The sequence below is a fragment of the Amia ocellicauda genome, chromosome 1 (assembly GCF_036373705.1).
Source record: "Amia ocellicauda isolate fAmiCal2 chromosome 1, fAmiCal2.hap1, whole genome shotgun sequence".
In the NCBI taxonomy this organism is placed as follows: domain Eukaryota; kingdom Metazoa; phylum Chordata; class Actinopteri; order Amiiformes; family Amiidae; genus Amia; species Amia ocellicauda.
The window spans coordinates 24,471,973-24,491,763 of record NC_089850.1 but is presented as its reverse complement, the minus strand read 5'-3'; the positions used below and the strand labels follow the sequence as shown (position 1 = coordinate 24,491,763).

The following is a 19,791-nucleotide window of genomic DNA, read 5'->3' as shown; positions in this document are numbered from 1 at the left end:
GAGGGCATACCTGTCCCCTCTCCTGAGAGAGTCTCGGTCGTGGGGCAGGAGGGATATTACTATTAGGGGGCCGTTCTTCCACCAGGCTGCCCACTGGGGGAGTGGAGAAGGCCCACAACTCTCCGCTCCGGACTCGGAGTGGGATGTGTAAAACTGAGAGAGAGAGGTCACTGTAGCGGGGGGGGGGGAGCTGGCGGGGGGGGGGAGAGCCTGCAGAATTAATCCTCTTGTTCTTCGCACCACCCTACCCATGCTCCTCTTCTCTGTTCTTCGCCTCTTCCCCGCCACAACTGTCCACTCCCCCTCTGCCTACACTTCCGACCCAGAGTCAGAGAGGGAGCCTATGAGACTCCTGAGGACTGTTTCCCCTCTACCCCCATCTTGGGGTATGTCCTTTGGAGGGGCCTCCACTTGATTTTCTTCTTCTCCACTACCCCCGAGGGCCCGCACCCTATTTGCATAGGAGGAGGGACAATTCCTAAAAAGGTGCCCTCCCCCACCGCACAGGTTGCAGGCCCTCTCCTGCTTGCAGGCCCTGGTCAGGTGTTCCCTGCCGCAAACCTTGCACTTAACAACAGTGCAGGCTGCGGCTAAATGACCCAGGGCCCCGCAGTTCCTACACAATTTGGGCATGCCATGGTAGAAGACAAGCCCCCTGTTTGCACCTAAAACTACGGTGCTCGGCAGGTGGCGTACTCCGCCGATGGCGGCCACTTCCACCTGCAGGTGCACCTGCCACCGTCGAGCACCGGTCCAAACCCCATCCTCTTCATTGACCCTCTTGCTTTCAGACAAGATCTCGCAGTGACTCCTCAGCCATACCTCTACATCATGCTCTGCCACTGCTTCATTGTAAAACCGAATTGACACAATTTTGATTTCTCTGTCAGTCAAGACGTCGACTACAAAGTCACTCAGGGGCATACAATCTTTCTTTTCCCTAAATATATTCCAGAAACTCTCCAGCACTTGAGGGTTCTTAAAACTCACCTCAAACACGTCCCTAGGTCCAGGCAGTTTCACCACGCAGTTCAAATCAGAAAGGGCCCCTCTGCAGCACAGACCTGCTAAACTTCAACCGGGTGAGGGCCCCGGTCTCGACTCCAGCCTCCTGGCTGAAGCGCACCGCATTGTGGCGCCTCACACCGGCGGTTCGCTGGGCCATGCTGCACTCTCCTACCTGGGAAAGGGTCCAGAGGCTCTCAATCCGGAGGTCGGGGCAAGTCCACATGGCTGGGGAGCAGCTTCCACCTCCGGGGCTCTTGCAGGGAGCGGGCCATACTGGGAGAAGTCCGGGCCCTGGCTGCAGGAGGCCTCCCTCAGGGACGTTCGCCGTTCGGCCTGGTCAGTCCCTGGGATCTGAGGCCTCTCCTGGATCCTGGCTGGTGACGTCAGCGGGGAGCAGTCCTGGTCAGGCCGGGCTCCGGGTAGGTGGTCGGCAGGGCTTCTGGTAGGGACCCACTCCGTGAGGAGTCTGCCGACTCCTCTGGCTAGGTCCCTTGTCGCTCCCGGTCCGTCTCAATCTCCACTTGGCTCGGCCTCCGGACCGCTCCAAGGACCTAGGACTCTGCAGCTCTGTCAACTGGAATCTCCCCGTCTCGTCTCGCCTGGTGGAACAGCTCCCTGCAAACAGAAGAAAAAAGACTGTCAAAAACAGTTCGAAGCCCCCTGCTGGACAAAGGTTTCTCTCACAATTGCAAAAAAGGAATGTAAGTTGCTGATAACCAAGAAGGGAGTAACAGCACTTAGAGCAGTGGTTCCCAAACTGTGGGGCGCACCCCCTTGGGAGGGAGAAAGACCCTCTGTAGGGGGGCGCGCATTAAAGAGATGAACGTGTAAAAAGTCAAGTCGAGACACACGAAATCCACGAGGGGATGCGACAACCCCCCTGCTGAAATTGCATTGGATAAACTGATTTATTTTGCATCGACCTATCTCTGTGAAACAACTTTTCCCACACTTATAAACAAACGAGAGTGGAAATTGGTTATTGGATGAATCCATATCCAGTCCTGGCCAATCAGAACAGAGGATTGTTGTGTTTCATCTGTGAGTCACTTCTCGGTAGATTCAGACCAAAATACACAGCAGTTTATTTGAGGTGATTATTACAGTAAAATAAAAACATACAAATAACTTGCAGGTCCAAAATGTGGGAAACGAGCTCACCAGGAATCTCTACTGCAATATTTTGGAAATATATAACTGTATTATAAACCTGTGTAAGATATTATTTGTTAGAATGTATTTTTCTATGGGAAATTCTGTTCTATCTGGTTCGGTAGAGGAAACAGACTTCCTTCCTTTTATCTGGTAGCCCTGGTAGCCCCTGGTAACCTTATCTGTATGTCCAGAAGACCAAAAGGGACCTGTCCTCTTATTGGCTCCTAGCCAAATTCGAAATTACCCCCCTTCAAAATTACATTAGCATAAGGCACCCAAGTCATGGTGGTGGCAAAATGCTTTTGGTTGGAAGGAAACCTTATAAAAGTGAAAACAAAGAGAATTTGATTTCTCTTAACGTCTTCATCCTGCAACGAGACACAACAAGAGAGGGCTGGAGGGAGAGAGAGAGAGAGACACACACCGCTTCCTGCCTGACCAGACTGGCCTATAAGCTGTACTGTGAGGAGAAAGAAGAAAATGGGTATTATCTGTTTCTTACTGTAATCCAGCAGAAGCTTAAAATTACTTATTTTCAGTAATATAATTGAATGATATTAGTTTCCTATTTTTGTCAAAATAAATGATTATTGCACATCTGTGACTTGACCACATCTTCCCTTTAAAAAGAATCTTAAAAGAGAAACCAATTGACCTATGTGTTTTCAGTTCAACTATTTATTTAGATTGACTGAAAAACCAAAGCATTCTGAAATTCTCTTACACCTGACATTCAAAGCAATACAATGAAAAATGTGCAATGTACACTCACCTAAAGGATTATTAGGAACACCATACTAATACTGTGTTTGACCCCCTTCCGCCTTCAGAACTGCCTTAATTCTACGTGGCATTGATTCAACAAGGTGCTGAAAGCATTCTTTAGAAATGTTGGCCAATATTGATAGGATAGCATCTTGCAGTTGATGGAGATTTGTGGGATGCACATCCAGGGCACGAAGCTCCCGTTACACCACATCCCAAACATGCTCTATTGGGTTGAGATCTGGTGACTGTGGGGGCCAGTTTAGTACAGTGAACTCATTGTCATGTTCAAGAAACCAATTTGAAATGATTCGACCTTTGTGACATGGTGCATTATCCTGCTGGAAGTATCCATCAGAGGATGGGTACATGGTGGTCATAAAGGGATGGACATGGTCAGAAACAATGCTCAGGTAGGCCGTGGCATTTAAACGATGCCCAGTTGGCACTAAGGGGCCTAAAGTGTGCCAAGAAAACATCCCCCACACCATTACACCTCCACCACCAGCCTGCACAGTGGTAACAAGGCATGATGGATCCATGTTCTCATTCTGTTTACGCCAAATTCTGACTCTACCATCTGAATGTCTCAACAGAAATTCGAAACTCATCAGACCAGGCAACATTTTTCCAGTCTTCAACTGTCCAATTTTGGTGAGCTTGTGCAAATTGTAGCCTCTTTTTCCTATTTGTAGTGGAGATGAGTGGTACCCGGTGGGGTCTTCTGCTGTTGTAGCCCATCTGCCTCAAGGTTGTACGTGTTGTGGCTTCACAGATGCTTTGCTGCATACCTCGGTTGTAACGAGTGGTTATTTCAGTCAAAGTTGCTCTTCTATCAGCTTGAATCAGTCGGCCCATTCTCCTCTAACCTCTAGCATCAACAAGGCATTTTCGCCCACAGGACTGCCGCATACTGGATGTTTTTCGCTTTTCACACCATTCTTTGTAAACCCTAGAAATGGTTGTGTGTGAAAATCCCAGTAACTGAGCAGATTGTGAAATACTCAGACCGGCCCGTCTGGCACCAACAACCATGCCACGCTCAAAATTGCTTAAATCACCTTTCTTTCCCATTCAGACATTCAGTTTGGAGTTCAGGAGATTGTCTTGACCAGGACCACACCCCTAAATGCATTGAAGCAACTGCCATGTGATTGGTTGGTTAGATAATTGCATTAATGAGAAATTGAACAGGTGTTCCTAATAATCCTTTAGGTGAGTGTATATGTCCTTTATGAGTCCAAATACAGGAACACCTTCATTTACCCTGATTACAATCACTGACTTCTGGCACAAGTACACTGTCTGACATGTCTATCTAAAGACCGTTTGACAAAGTTTTCTGCATCAAAGTCAACTTGCATATCCTAAAAACTACACTCACAGTGTCTGCATTTGCGGAATGCCAATCCAGTTCCCTCTTTAAAGCCTGTTAGCTCATGCAGAGCCAGGGTATCACCACAGAGAGAAACTACTGCACCATATATTGTTCTCTCTCCATGTGCAGTTTTGATGTTCACTCCGTTGTACAACTAATTCAAATCTTCTTGTATTCTCTGCAAAATTACATCTACACCACACTGAGAGATATCACTTGATTTTGCAATGGCGAGTAGACAGATGGCATCTAACTCAGACCTCTGTTTAGGATTTATATTGCCCAATGTATAGTACACCATTAGGAGTTTGTTTTTTGAGGCATGAGACCCCAGAGGACTGCACAGTTCTATCTCATCAGTATACAGGATAAGCTGCAGAGCATTGGGTTTCACAGAAGAACAGTGGATGTGACTTCAAAATATCCCCATCAATAATGTCATTAATAAACCCAGCCTTGCTTTGGCTTAGTCCATTGGATATGAAAGTAGTTGTTCCAAACTTCGGACTAAAGGAATATAGTAAAAGCATCTTGTTCTTATTGTTAATGTTAGAGCTTGTGAGGATGCAGTCTGGGAAATTTCAATTTCTTCTGCTTCAGCTACCATGAACTGCTTATTTAGATTTGAATCTTGCATATATGTAGTGGAAACTGTGTCAAAAGGGTTTCAAAATTATTAAAAATGTCCAGAACTTCACTCATCAGTTGACCTGTGACTCCTGATTGTCTCTGAATAACATCTGTAATTTGGTTCCGAAGGCAGTCCAACAGTGAGGCTTGATACTGCTGCACCCCGGAATAGATGTCACTGACAGCTCGCTGAAGAAAAAGCAATAATTTAGAAATAGAAATTCATGCACAAGGAACATAATGTAAGAATATAGTTTATTACTGTAATTTCACATAATTAACTTCAGTGGCTTACCTGGTAAAGGCAGTGTTTCACTCTTGAAGTCAGTACAAATGCAGAAGCATGCTTTCTCAGTTCATCAACTTCAGGCTCATCATTTATGACACTTTCCTCTTGCTGGAAATAAAATACATTTCAAGACTTTAAAATTCGAATAACCTAAAATAATGCAATATACAGAGCAACAGTGCCCATTCACTTTTTCAGCAACCTTGGTTCAGGAAGTATTTTATTCCTATTCAGTTTTCCATTTGTACGATACATTTCTTGTTCAATAATTATACACCATGAACCAAATCAATGAGCCAGAAGGAGATCATTAAAAAGAGACAGCATTACAAATTTTGACGAAGCAAAAAAAGGATTTGAAAAACAGACATAAAGACAACAGCACAGGACTGAGTACTTAAAGGGATACTGTATATTCTCATATCAATACATTTTAAACCAAACCTTTCCCTCAAAATAAGCCTGACACTCTTAAAATGTGTATATATATTCTCATATCAAGACATTTTTACCAACTAACCACAAATTAAAAAATGCTAGATTTTACTATTTTTTCATTGGTTTCTAGACATTTGTACTGCTTGATTCTAGTTAAAATATCTAAATTTACTTAGTTTTAAGATTTTAAGAGCTTTTTTATCACAAGTTTTTTTGTCTTGTTTCAAGATGTCTTATCAAGAAAAATGTTCTCACCCCATTGGCAGATAAGTTTTTTTTTTTCTTAATTTATGTTTTATTTTCTTATTTTTGCATGTTGATTTTTTGATGTGTACAGGTCTGATTTTCTCTTCAGCTAACTCTTACTCAACAACTCGAGCAGCACGTCACCATATAACCCCCTATCAGGTGACCACCACCACCTCTCCCAACCGCTCCAGCACCAGACAGGGGCCCACCCACTTGCTGTCCAGGTTTGGGCAGCGCCCCTTCACTCTCTTCGGTCTGAAGACCCACACCAGGTCCCCGGTGCTGAAGTGTGGCCCCACTTCTGTTGCACCCCTGCAGCTTCTAATCGCTTGCTGGCAAATTGGTGGTCTGTCTCGAGACGGTCTTGTAGCGTTCGGGTGTACTCGGGTCCAGCATCGGCTGTCGGCGCATCCAGGGGTTGTCCAAAAGTGACAGCTGCGTGGGTGCACAGTTCCTGTCTCACCATGATGAGTGCAGGGGTGCAGGCTGTAGACATTGGTAAAGCCATCCGACAGGCCAGGAGGACCAGGGGTAGTTGGAGGTCCCAGTCCTTCTGGTCCGCTGCCACCACCAGGGCCAGTTGAGGGCTGAGGGTGCAGTTGAACCTCTCGACGAGGCCATAACTCTGGGGGGTGCAGCGGGGTGGTTCTGGTCTTCTGGATGCCCAGGCGGTTGCATAGCTCCCTGAACACACAGGACTCGAAGTGTCTCCCCTGGTCCGAATGGAGCTGCGTGGGGACTCGGAATCTGCTAAATAACCCCTCCACCAGGGCATCAACCACCGTCTCGGCCTCCTGGTCCAGAAGGGCGTAAGCCTCAGGCCATTTAGTGAAGTAGTTGAGGGCCACCAGCACATATCTGTTGCCCCGGGTGGAGAGTGGAAATGGGCCCAGCACGTCCATCGCCACCCAGTCCATTGGTGCCCCAACCACGTGTGCTGTTGGAGAGGGACACGTGACTGCTCCTGGGGGCCCTTGTGGGCGGTGCAGGCATCACACCGGCAGCAATAATCGGTGACATCTCGCCAGTACTGTCCCCAGTAAAGGCCTGTCGTAGGCGGCAGAGTGTCTTGGTCACTCCGAAGTGGCCAGCCCCTTGGGTGCCATGGTAGGCTGCAAGCACCTCCTCCCACAAGGCCTCTGTGACCACAACCTGCCACCGTTCCTCCCTAGTGCCTGGCTCTACCCACCAGTAATGCAGCACTCCTCCATGCAGACCCAATCCTGGGCACTGGGACCACAGACTCCGTAGGCCAACCGTCCCTGCGACGACCTCTTTCCAGCCAGGTCTGCAAGCATTGGCCACCCACCAATGGACCTCTCTGAGCTCAGGGTCCTGTTCTTGGCGGGCCTGCAATCAGGCCCCGATGGTGAAAGTAGAGACCGGCGTGTGTGTCATCTCACCCATCAGCTCCTGCTCCCAGGTCTTCTGGACAGACCATCGGCGTTCAGATGAGCTGCTCCCTTCCAGTGCTGAATAGTGTATTGGAAGGTCTGTAGTTGCTCAATCCAGCGCGCCACCTGCCCCTCCGGCTCTCAGAAAGACATAAGCCAGCATAGTGCTATGTGGTCTGTCCAAATGATGAAGGGCAACCCACACAGATAGTGGCGAAAATGGCAGGTTGTCTCCACCACAGTGAACAGCTCCCGGCGGGTGACCGGGTAGCAGCTCCCGGATGACACGGCGACGTAACAGCCTGGGGCCACAGTTTTCCCCCAGGATAACTTCTACCAGCTTGGCCTGGTTCAGCGCAGCGTTGAGTGTTAGGGGAGCAACAAGGCGGACCTGGTGGCGGACAGCATCGGGAGTGAGGCCGCGGTGGAAGCCATCTCTAGCTAGGCCCTCTTGTACTGCTGGGGCGAACTCATTGTATCCCCGGCGGGTTAGGTGACGAATATCAGCGGAGTATTGGCCTAAAGGCTCTCTGGGGGAGGTGAAAGCGTGCAGACAGTCGCTGACGCAGGAGAAGGGTGGGCTCGGCCCCCCCAAAGCAGTAGATTAGAACTTGACTAACCACTTCATAGTCTATGTGTTCATCATCACCAATGTCCAATAATATCTGCAATACCACCCCTTCTAATGCGGCCTAAAGCTGTGTAGCTTTTTGTTTGGCAGTCCAGGCATTGGCCTGAGCCACCATCTCAAACTTAGGCTTGTAGGCCTCCCAGGAGACCTCTCCATCATAACGCCCCACCTTCAGATCCTTCTGGCCGGCCATCGGCACGGCAGCCCGGGGAAGAGGTCTGCGGTGTAGGCCAGGGTTCCGGGGCCTGGGCAACGCCTTGTGCAATCTGGGCCCAGACAGTCTCATGCCCTATTTCCCTGCCGCTATCGGAGTGGTGCCTATGTCGAGGCTTATCTACCCTCCCTGCTAACACATGCACGCATTGTTGTACAGTTTCAGTACTTATAGGCTCTATTTATATTAGCGGCTGTATCAGCATGGACTCAGTGGGACTCAGTGACTTGATCAGCTGTATAAGCTGTGTACGTGTCTTGTCCCAACTCAGTTTTAGGCTGCTCTTCTGCAGGCTTACTGAGTGCTTCGTCTTCCACGTGGGCCTTCCTGCAGCCCAAGATGGCCGCTCTTCCGATGTTGTATTTCCACCCACGGCAACGTGGTCGGCCTGGTCCCATCCTGCGCCTCCTGGCCGATCTCCTCTCTCCACCGCGTCTTGTTGCACCTCACTCTTCCTCCCCACCTCTCGCTGTATTTCTTCTAATATTTTCCTTATACTCTCTCCTTCTGGGTGCCTCCTCGGTGTGTTTCCCAGGAGTTGTTCCTTTTTTGTCCATAGCACAGCCATTCTTCTTTTCTTCTGCACGTGTAGTTCGTATCCCTTAATCTGACACCAAATGTAGCAACCTTGCCTTTTAAAGGCCGGTGTTGAAATAAAAGCAAAAGAAGCAGAAGTCTTTCAAAACAAAACTGGTGTTCATTGATCTTTTCAAAGAGATACATCCACTTTCCCCTTTTCCTCTAAGATTCAATAAAACAGAGGTCTGATTTTCTCTTCAGCTTACTCTTACTCACCAACTCTAGCGACGTGTCACCACACCTTTATATATCCCCTTATCAGGTGACTCCCACCCGCCCAATCATCACTCTCCGGCTATACCACCCAGAGATAGGGGAGCCACACAAACACAATTAACCCACGAATGTCCCTCCCTAACCCAACACAATAACACCCCACATATAACACACATTCACACTCATGCACACACACAGCCAGTCTCCGAACTGACCCAAACACCCTGCATACACACTTTTACATCCCTCTCCCCCATCTTTGGCTGCCCTACTGGCACACACACAGACACCCACCAGGATCGCTACAATATATACATATATGTATAGTCAAAAGGTTATGTAAGGCAAATGTCTATGTTTTGTATGCATTGTATTTTTAATATTGTGCATAGCCGAGAATAAGACTAAGAAAAACCAATAATGTTAGATTCATGAGGATCTAAACATTTAACTGTATACAGAGTGCCTAAGTCATCAGAAATTAGAAAAAAATATATTCTATTATAAGAATAATGTTAAATTAATATAAAATAAACAAACACTAAATAAATAGATTGATAATAATAATAATAATAATAATAATAATAATAATAATAATATTAATTCATAGTCATGGTGTCCTCTAAGACCCAGAAGGACAAGGATTTGTTTGTTAAAAATCATGGACAAATTCTGTAATGTCAAATGAAAGGAAACGAAACGTTGGAATCCACATAAACCAGCAATGAGCAGAAACCTGTGAAAACAGGACATATGAGACAGACAGCCTGATGTAAAATCCAGGCAGGAGAATGCAATCAAAATAGTGGCATATTATAGTCTAACTTTCAGAAAATGCTTGGTTATTGGTGCCTAGCATAAACTACCTGATATAAATGTTAAAATTAGACCTTGGATTTAAAATGAGTGAAGTAGGGAAAGGGTAAGAATTTTAAGGATGCTATAGAAATATAAAATTACAACCATTGAATAAGTGAGCTAAAATTGAAAATTGAATTAGAGCAAATCTTAGAAATAGGAATCTGAGGAAACAGCAAAAATTCAGTGAAGGTTTCCTAGATATGGATAAATAGATAACCAGGTGTTCCAGGAAAGTAAAAATGTGGTCATTTAGTATCTATAAGTTCCACAATTAAGAGTTTTGAACTCCCCAGAAATCCTTAAATAAATGGGAGCTGAAAACACAGCACTATACCACCTGCCCCTCAGGAAGAAGAAATTATTGTAACTGACAAAGACAATTCTTTTGTCTTCTTTCCGTTTCACTCTATTGCCAACAGGAGGGACTGAAGAGCCGGTATAATGTTTAATATTAATATTTGAAATACTAATATGTCAACAGAGCCAACTGTATTAATTGTCAAGCAAGCAAATGTTAGCAAGGCTGTTTTCACAAGTGCTGACGCTGCAGAAGTCCCTCCCAGCAATTGCTTCATGGATTTCTGTGGCATATCTTAAGGCTGGAGAGGTCACATCATACTGATTGATTGACAGTTGTTAATGATGACCGTGGGGACCTTGGAGTATATCATCCCACACCTTCCCCCAGGAAGACAACCATAAGCATTCCAAAGGTCAGCGACCTGACCTCAAAGCAACACTTCTTGGAAGCATGTGACTGGATACTACCCACAGAACCACATTTCATGCTTTCTATGAAGGCTGTTACATTTTTTTATTCAGAGAGACTCCACTCAGGTGGAGAGCTTCCATGTAGGGGCCTTCCAGGCCGGGCATGTTAAATAATTACATTGTTCTCTGTGCTTCAAAGACTTCAATTCATTACTGGTTTCTTCACTTAGGGAAAACCAATCAATGCTTACTAGTACAAATAACCTAGGTTGTGAATGTATTTGTTTTTGTTTTGTTTACAGCAGTGAATTTGTAAAATACTCCTTTTTCTGAAATTAAGAAGTCTTCTCTTATCAATATGAAGATTAAATCAATAAAAATGTAAGCATTATACAGGGACATGGCAAAGAAGTATCACATTATCATGATGTTGTTAGGCACTAACACGAGTTAAAAACAACATTCTTGATCAAAAGCAATCATGTAGTTATGAATTATAAAAGCTATATAAAGCATTTAACATTTGTTCTCTGTGGTACTTTTTAAACCCATACGTTACATTGACTTCTCTGCTAAAGTGGTCCATTTGTTACATTACACACCACTCTTCCACAACCCATTGCTTCATTGTGGTCTGAAATGATGAGTACAACTGGTCTTTGTAACCAATCACATTTCATTATTTCCCAAGATATCCAAGTGTCACTGAACTCCAGGGAGCTCTCACACTGTATATAAGTCTGCTTTCCAACCAGGACTCGACACATTCAGGGAATCCAGAAGATGGGAAGTACACATGGGGTCTTCAATAATGAATAAGTTGTTATGTGATATGGTAATGTATTTTACTAAGGGAGCACTAGAAATGGAGATGTATATATACAGTGAAGAATATTTATATACAAACTATTTGTATTTTAAGTACATTATGTAGATTGCAGTGACTTGCTTTGTATTTGACTGAATTACAATATCCTGAGAGTGAATAACCTCATGCAACACTTTGAGATATTTTCAATACTACCAGGATTTATATTTAAATATGAATAGTATTTAATTTAACCATCTTTCTCTCAACAGGATATGTTTTTATTTACTTCTGACTGAACTTGCAGTTTTTATTTTCATCATCACCTCACTTCCAACCTGAGCAAGATGAATTCATCCTTCATTCAGATGGACTCAGTAGATTACTGCTTTGAAAACGTTAACAAATCCTGCATTAAACTGTCCAGATCTGTTGGAGAAAGAGCACTTTTGTATTTTTTGTTTGTGCTAACAATACTAATCACAGTTGGTGGCAATCTGGTTGTGATTATTTCCATCTCTCATTTCAAGCAGCTTCATTCACCAAATAATCTGTTGGTTCTTTCTCTAGCAATTGTTGATTTCCTCCTCAGCCTTTTTTGTCTCCCTTTCAACATGATCAGAATGGTTGACAATTGTTGGTATTTTGGATTATTCTTTTGCAAAGTTCATATAAGTTCTCAAATGTTGCTTTGCAATACTTCAGTCTTTCACTTGTGTTTTATTGCTATTGATCGCTACTATGCAGTGTGTGAGCCTCTTCGTTATACAAACAAAATCACAATCAGAGTAGCCTGCATTTTTATAACTATTGCGTGGGTATTGGGAGCATTATATATCTTTGGAGTGCTATACACACCTAATGACAAAAGTCTCCAGCAATCAGTTGTACGGTTAACATGTGAGGGTGCCTGTGCACTTCTTTATAATGAGATCTGGGACTATGTGGATATACTAACTTTTCTTGTTCCCTGTTTTCTCATGAGTGGGTTATATGCACGCATTTACACTGTTGCCAGAAACCAAGCAAGACTAATAAAAATAATGGAAGACAGAACATTTACACTTGAAGACAGTAAAAGAAGAGCACAGCGCAATAGAGAGCACAAAGCTGCTAAAACACTAGGAATAGTAATGGGTGTCTTTATATTTTGCAGCTTACCTTACTACATAATTACCATAATTTTATATTGCAAAGTTTGGATTCCACGCAAGGTGTCCTTTGCCTTTTTATGTTTACTTTACATTAATTCCACATTTAATCCTCTGATTTATGCTTTTTTCTATACATGGTTTCGAAAAGCACTCAAGCTCATTATCACCTTAAACATTTTTCACCCTAATTCCTCTAGAACAAAACTGTACACAGAATAAAAAACATAGGTATGAAAATAAACTATATATACTACTGTAAAGTAACATATTAAAATAGATTGTGTTTGTTTTAAAACCTATTAAAACATGTTTTTCATGTAACCATTTGCTTGCAGTATGTCTGCGGTATATCTGTCTTTTCTTAATTGGGATTGACAATGAATCTATGTAATATGTTCAAACTAGTAAAGTTTTGTGTTTACAATGTACTTTGCAGAGTAAGTCGATATTGACCACTAATGTAGTGTAAAAATTAAAGTCAGTGTTTTTTTTTGTTCATGACCTTCCCTTATATGGAAATGCAATTTATAAACGGATTGCAAGAATTCAATAGATAATCTATCAATAAATTGTGTATTTATCATTTTATTACAAAGAATAACAAGTTAGCACACAATGAGAATAGTTAATCACATTTTTATCATCCACAATAATTATTAATAATCTTTTGAACTGGTTATATAAAAATATACTTGAAATATATAATTTTCTTGAAATATACTCTTCCTTGAAAGGGCTGGTATTCAAAATACCAAGCTACAAGAATGAATCTGGAGTCATTCTCTATACAACAAGCAAGCAAGCAAGTCTTAGGGGTATTCCCGCAGCTAACCTCTATCAGCAAGAAACATCATTACTCAATATTCAATATGATACTTCCACTCCATCTTAAGTCAGATGTGGAACAAAACTATGAATAAGAAAGACATTTTCCAAGGTAAGGCAAAACTTTCCAAATTATTAAATTTCTTGTGTTGTGTTATGTCATGAAAACTCAGATCTATATAAACACTTCTATATAAAAACTTCCCCACTTTCCAGCTTTTCAGTTATTTTGTAAACAATATGAATAATTCATTCTAAAATTATTTATGTTCAATCACATTTTAAAATGGAACATTCAACAAAAAGCTGAAATTTGAAATTTTTCTGTGCAATTATTATTGAAAGAGCAAATTTAGAGGACAGGAAAAACAGAAATAAATGTCACAGATGTAGTCGTCTACACCACCTAGTGTTGAATAAGAGGGCTAGGACCTCTCAAGTAGGCTTTACTGTACTTCTCTCCTTTTACCCCACTGACAGGTTTCTTGGATCACTGGTTCTTGCACACACAACACAGACACTGAGCTCCAGTTATAATCCAATATTTATTAATACACAAAAAAGGAAAAATATCAATTGACGACAGTAGGACAGGGAGGATCTCCACAAAAATATACCATATAAAAATTGAAAATGGCCGGCCAAGGCTCATTGATGCACGTGGGGAGCGAAGGCTGGCGCGTGTGGTCCGATCCAACAGACGAGCTACTGTAGCTCAAATTGCTGAAAAAGTTAATGCTGGTTTTGATAGAAAGGTGTCAGAACACACAGTGCATCGCAGTTTGTTGCGTATGGGGCAGCGTAGGTGCAGACCAGTCAGGGTGCCCATGCTGACCCCTGTCCACTGCCGAAAGTGCCTACAATGGGCACATGAGCATCAGAACTGGACCACGGAGCAATGGAAGAAGGTGGCCTGGTCTGATGAATCACGAGGTCAAGGTGTTGATCTCAATCCAATCGAGCATCCATGGGATGTGCTGGACAAACAAGTCCGATCCATGGAGGCCCCACCTCGCAACTTACAGGACTTAAAGAATCTGCTGCTAATGTCTTGGTACCAGATACCACAGCACAACTTCAGAGGTCTAGTGGAGTCCATGCCTCGACGGCTCAGGGCTGTTTTGGAAGCAAAAGGGGTACCTACACAATATTAGGCAGGTGGTCATAATGTTATGGCTGATCAGTGTATATATATATGTGAGTGTGTTTGTGTTTGTCTCAGTGATATCATTTGTGTCTGACTGTCTTAATGCCGAGGCTGAGCACGGGGAATGTCTAAAGAGAATTCACCCAGATACTGACGTAAGATTTATTACCCAGACTTGCAGATTTTTATTTTTTGAAGACTCATTTTCTTGAATGTTAATATTGCAATATTAATCATTGTGTTTTTTTAATTTTTATTTAATTTAGTTTTTATTTCTTTAATTTCTTTTACCCAGATATATATTTTTATAAATGCAAGTTTAGAAGGCCATGGTAACATCTGTGCTGATAAGCAGGGAGTCAGGTTGCTCCTGGAAGAAAATTGATAAATCAGTGGAGGCCTGCATTTATTTGGAAAAAAAAGAAAGGGGGCTTGAGCAGAATAGAGACCAGGCCAGGAAAAGTAAACTGGAATGTGTTTATGATGTAGAACAATGAATGCAAATTAAAACAAATGAGGAACTAAAGCTAGCTAGCCTAAAACATTTGTTAGAAAAAGGAAAAAGCAAAATACAATCTAGTCTAAGCCGAATGCCAGGGAGACAAATGAAAAAGATGTCTTCAGTATTAGTGAAAGCCCTCAAGATACTGTGGGAAATTAATAGATAATAATAAATAAGGGAAGATTGAGACACTGCAGGTCAACAATAATTAGTATGCTTGTAAGTTTAAAGTTTGCGCAAGGTAAATGTATTTTGTATGTATTTGTTTGTATTGCATGGTCCAGAATAAGATTAAGAGAATCATAAATAAATAACGGATTATAGCATTACTTTATACAGAATGCTATTAAATAAATAATAATAAGGTGCTGCCATTTTCAGCACACAAGTTTCTAAGGGTAATTGAAAGAGAATATGAAGGGAAATAAGGAATTTACTTGGTGTAAATTACTGTATTTTTTATATAAATAATTGACTGAGACAGTAATAGTAAGATTAAAGTTATGAATCTGTCTGGCAGTGTACAGTTTCAGAAAGTATCAAGCAGATAAGCAGGCGGGGACAGAGACAGTGTCTGTGAGCTCAGCTCCCCTGCTCGCCTGCCAGACAAGCAGCCTGAGAGGACTGAGAGAGAGAGAGAGAGAGAGAGAGTGAGTAATGGTTGCATTAATAATGATAATAACACTGATATTAATGCAGACGAATAAGGAAAATACTACATGAAAACCACATTAAAAAAAAACTATTGAAAATTATATTGGGAATCATTCCTAATGATACTATGAAAATAATTATAAATGTATGGTTATGAGAATTTGAATAAAAAAAAAATGCTAAATGATGGATTAATTACTGCAAATAATCTAATTATTAACTAGATTGTCTAAAGAATTTTAATTAGATCTCAGATATTTATAAATTAGATGTGAAAGAGGACAGAGATGAGCACTTTGCTTTGAAAAGTTTGACAACTTCACACGAAAACTGAGTATTTACCTTGATAAGTAAAATCTATTTAGTGAGTGCAGGACAAACGGTGCTGTGGGACAAAGGAGTACTATACCAAATTCATTTGAGCTTGTGATACATCATACTTAAGATTATATTATATTATTATAAGATTATTTCATTTGTCTCCCTGGCATTCGGCTTGGATTAGATTGTATTTTGCCTTTTTCTTTTTCTAACAAATGTTTTATTATTACAAGATTATTATAAGATTGTTCTTATACTGCAAGCCTTGCAAACTGTGCAGATGTCAACTACTGTATTACATGTTTTGAGAAGATTTTTTTTTCTATACTGCTTTCAACAAATCTGCCTAACAAGGGCCCCTCTTCTGTGCCCAAGTGGAGGTCATAAGGTGAACTCAGGAATGTCCTAGATAAGGTTAAATTGCAGACTGTTGGGAGCTGCAGGTTTCCAGGGACAGAATCCTACATGTTAGAGAAATAGCCCTATTGTGTACCTTCAAATGTTTTTCAATTTGAGAGAGATGCCTTTTATCAGGAGGATCTCTGATGTTGTATGACCCGCACATATTTCCCGATGTTGATGTTTCCGGGGATCAACAGTAGCCGTGTACACACTGGGTAAAATGGGAAATAGGGAAGAGTTGTCACATTGTGACAAAAGGAGCGAATGTGGGGGGAAAATATAGAAACCCTATCCTGCCTTTGTCCTTGGTGTGCTGTTACTCCTAACTTGGTTATCAGCAGTTCACATTCCTTTCTTGCAACGTATTATTTGCAAAGTACCTTCCAATGTAACTGGCAATGTACAGGTTAATGATTATTATTCAGAAGTATTTTTTATAATATTGATGAGATGGGAAGGCTTAGATTAGAATGCCAATGAAATCACTGCTAGTTATTAGAAATTACCATTCAGACAATGTTTATAATATGTTAAGGCCCCATGGGGGTATGTCCCAGAAGGGGTATAAAAGCTTTGTTCTGTCATGCTAGACTAAAATCTTTTGATTTCTGTGTTGTGCTGTTCCTCCAGTGCACGTAATAAATTCTGATTAGAACTCCCGACTCCAAAACTTTTTTCCACCATACTATGAATGGGACAGCTTGCTGTGATGAGTTTAACTGTCTGATGACCACAAGCATGTGTTTAGGAGGACCCAGATTACTAAACCTCTTGCCAGTGATGATGAGGAAAAAAAACAGGTTACTGAAATTGAGTTTGACGGACCTGACTAGCCAGACTTGAGAGAGCTCATAACCAATATAAATGAGGTTTTTGAGGTCTTGAGAAAATGTATGAAACTGGATTCTGTTAAAATGAGAACTATGGAATATATTTCCCCCTTGAAGGACAACGCCGCAGATGAAAATGTGCTGCGGGTTGGTGGGGTGTAGACGCCGATCGCCACGCCCTCCTTTAAGAGAGCTGCGGTCTGTGTCAAAGTGAAAAGATTGTATAAAAAGTCCCCCCCTTTCATGTTTTAAAACTTAATAGAATGTCTTCCCCAAAAGCTGAGGATGTTGCCAGTCTGTACAGACCTCTTATATCCCGGGATCTCCCCTGGTCCTATTCACCTGACTTTTTATACACGCTTGAATACTGTTACTGCAGCTACCCACAGAGTCCTCAAACCCCACCACGTCAGGACATTGAACAGCGAGCTGTTTTGGATTTCCAAGCTAGCCTCTGTGTCCCCCGGCTCAGGAGGTCCTGGATGTCGCTGCTATTGCTGCGCTGTCTACTGAGGCCTCGTCGCAGGAGGGGGACTGGCCTCTGGCTGTAGAAATACCCCACCACCTGCTGAGTGACCCAATGATTGTCAAACTGTCCAGGGGGTGTGATGAAGACAAGGTTTTTATGATTTGTTAAAAACACCCTGATGTACACTTCGTCAAAATGTTTAGAACACCCCAATTTGTCCAGTTTTTATTGAAATTAAAGCAGATCAAGTCCAGTGAATAACCTGAAACGGTACAAAGGTAAGCGGTAAACTGCCAGAGGTTAAAAAAAATAGTTTAGGTTACCAAAAACTGAAAAACAATGTACATTTCAGAGTTATACACTCACTTAAAGGATTATTAGGAACACCATACTAATACTGTGTTTGACCCCCTTTCGCCTTCAGAACTGCCTTAATTCTACATGGCATTGATTCAACAAGGTGCTGAAAGCATTCTTTAGAAATGTTGGCCCATATTGATAGGATATCGGTTTTGGGCACCCGGATGCGCCGACAGCCGATGCCGGACCCGAGTACACCCGAACGCTACAAGACCATCTCGAGACAGACCACCAATTCGCCAGCAAGCAATTAGAAGCTGCAGGGGTGCAACAGAAGCGGGGCCACACTTCAGCACCGGGGAACTGGTGTGGGTCTTCAGACCGAAGAGAGTGAAGGGGCGCTGCCCAAACCTGGACAGCAAGTGGGTGGGCCCCTGTCTGGTGCTGGAGCGGTTGAGAGAGGTGGTGGTGGTCACCTGATAGGGGGTTATATGGTGACGTGCTGCTTGAGTTGTTGAGTAAGAGTTAGCTGAACAGAAAATCAGACCTGTACACTGCAAAAAATCAATATGCAAAAATAAGAAAATAAAACATAAATTAAGAAAAAAAAAAAACTTATCTGGCAATGGGGTGAGAACATTTTTCTTGATAAGACATCTTGAAACAAGACAAAAAAACTTGTGATAAAAAAGCTCTTAAAATCTTAAAACAAGAAAAAAACTAAGTAAATTTAGATATTTTAACTAGACTCAAGCAGTACAAATGTCTAGAAACCAATGAAAAAATAGTAAAATCTAGCATTTTTTAATTTTTTAATTTGTGGTTAGTTGGTAAAAATGTCTTGATATGAGAATATATATACACATTTTAAGAGTGTCAGGCTTATTTTGAGGGAAAGGTTTGGTTTAAAATGTATTGATATGAGAATATACAGTATCCCTTCAAGTACTCAGTCCTGTGCTGTTGTCTTTATGTCTGTTTTTCAAATCCTTTTTTTGCTTCGTCAAAATTTGTAATGTTGTCTCTTTTTAATGATCTCCTCCTGGCTCATTGATTTGGTTCATGGTATATAATTATTGAACAAGAAATGTATCTTCCAAATGGAAAACTGAATAGGATTAAAATACTTCCTGAACCAAGGTTGCTGAAAAAGTGAATGGGCACTGTTGCTCTGTATATTGCATTATTTTAGGTTATTCGAATTTTAAAGTCTTGAAATATTTTTCATTTCCAGCAAGAGGAAAGTGTCATAAATGATGAGCCTGAAGCTGATGAACTGAGAAAGCATGCTTCTGCATTTGTACTGACTTCAGGAGTGAAACACTGCCTTTACCAGATAAGACACTGAAGTTAATTATGTGAAATTACAGTAATAAACTATATTCTTACATTATTTTCCTTGTGCATGAATTTCTATTTCTAAATTATTGCTTTTTCTTCAGTGAGCTGTCAGTGACATCATTTCCGGGGTGCAGCAGTATCAAGCCTCACTGTTGGACTGCCTTCGGAACCAAATTACAGATGTTATTCGGAGACAATCAGGAGTCACAGGTCAACTGATGAGTGAAGTTCTGGACATTTTTATTAATTCTGAAGAACCTTTTGACACAGTTCCCACTACATATATGCAAGATTCAAATCTAAAAAAGTAGTTCATGGTAGTTGAAGCAGAAGAAATTGAAATTTCCCAGACTGCATCCTTGAGGAAAAGGGGAGCTTCACAAGCTCTAACAATAAGAACAAGATGCTTTTACTATATTCCTTTAGTCCGAAGTTTGGAACAACTACTTTCATATCCAATGGACTAAGCCAAAGCAAGGCTGGATTTATCAATGACATTATTGATAGGGATATTTTGTAG

At 42.0% G+C, this 19,791-nt stretch overlaps 1 long non-coding RNA gene across 1 annotated transcript; it reads left to right on the top strand.

Moving 5' to 3' along the window:
* The first annotated feature begins 17,232 nt into the window (after positions 1–17,232).
* LOC136746641 (uncharacterized) lies at positions 17,233–19,323 on the top strand. The gene is made up of 2 exons (XR_010816415.1): positions 17,233–18,352; positions 19,165–19,323. It is a non-coding gene; the product is annotated as an uncharacterized LOC136746641 (long non-coding RNA).
* The last annotated feature ends 468 nt before the right edge of the window (positions 19,324–19,791 follow it).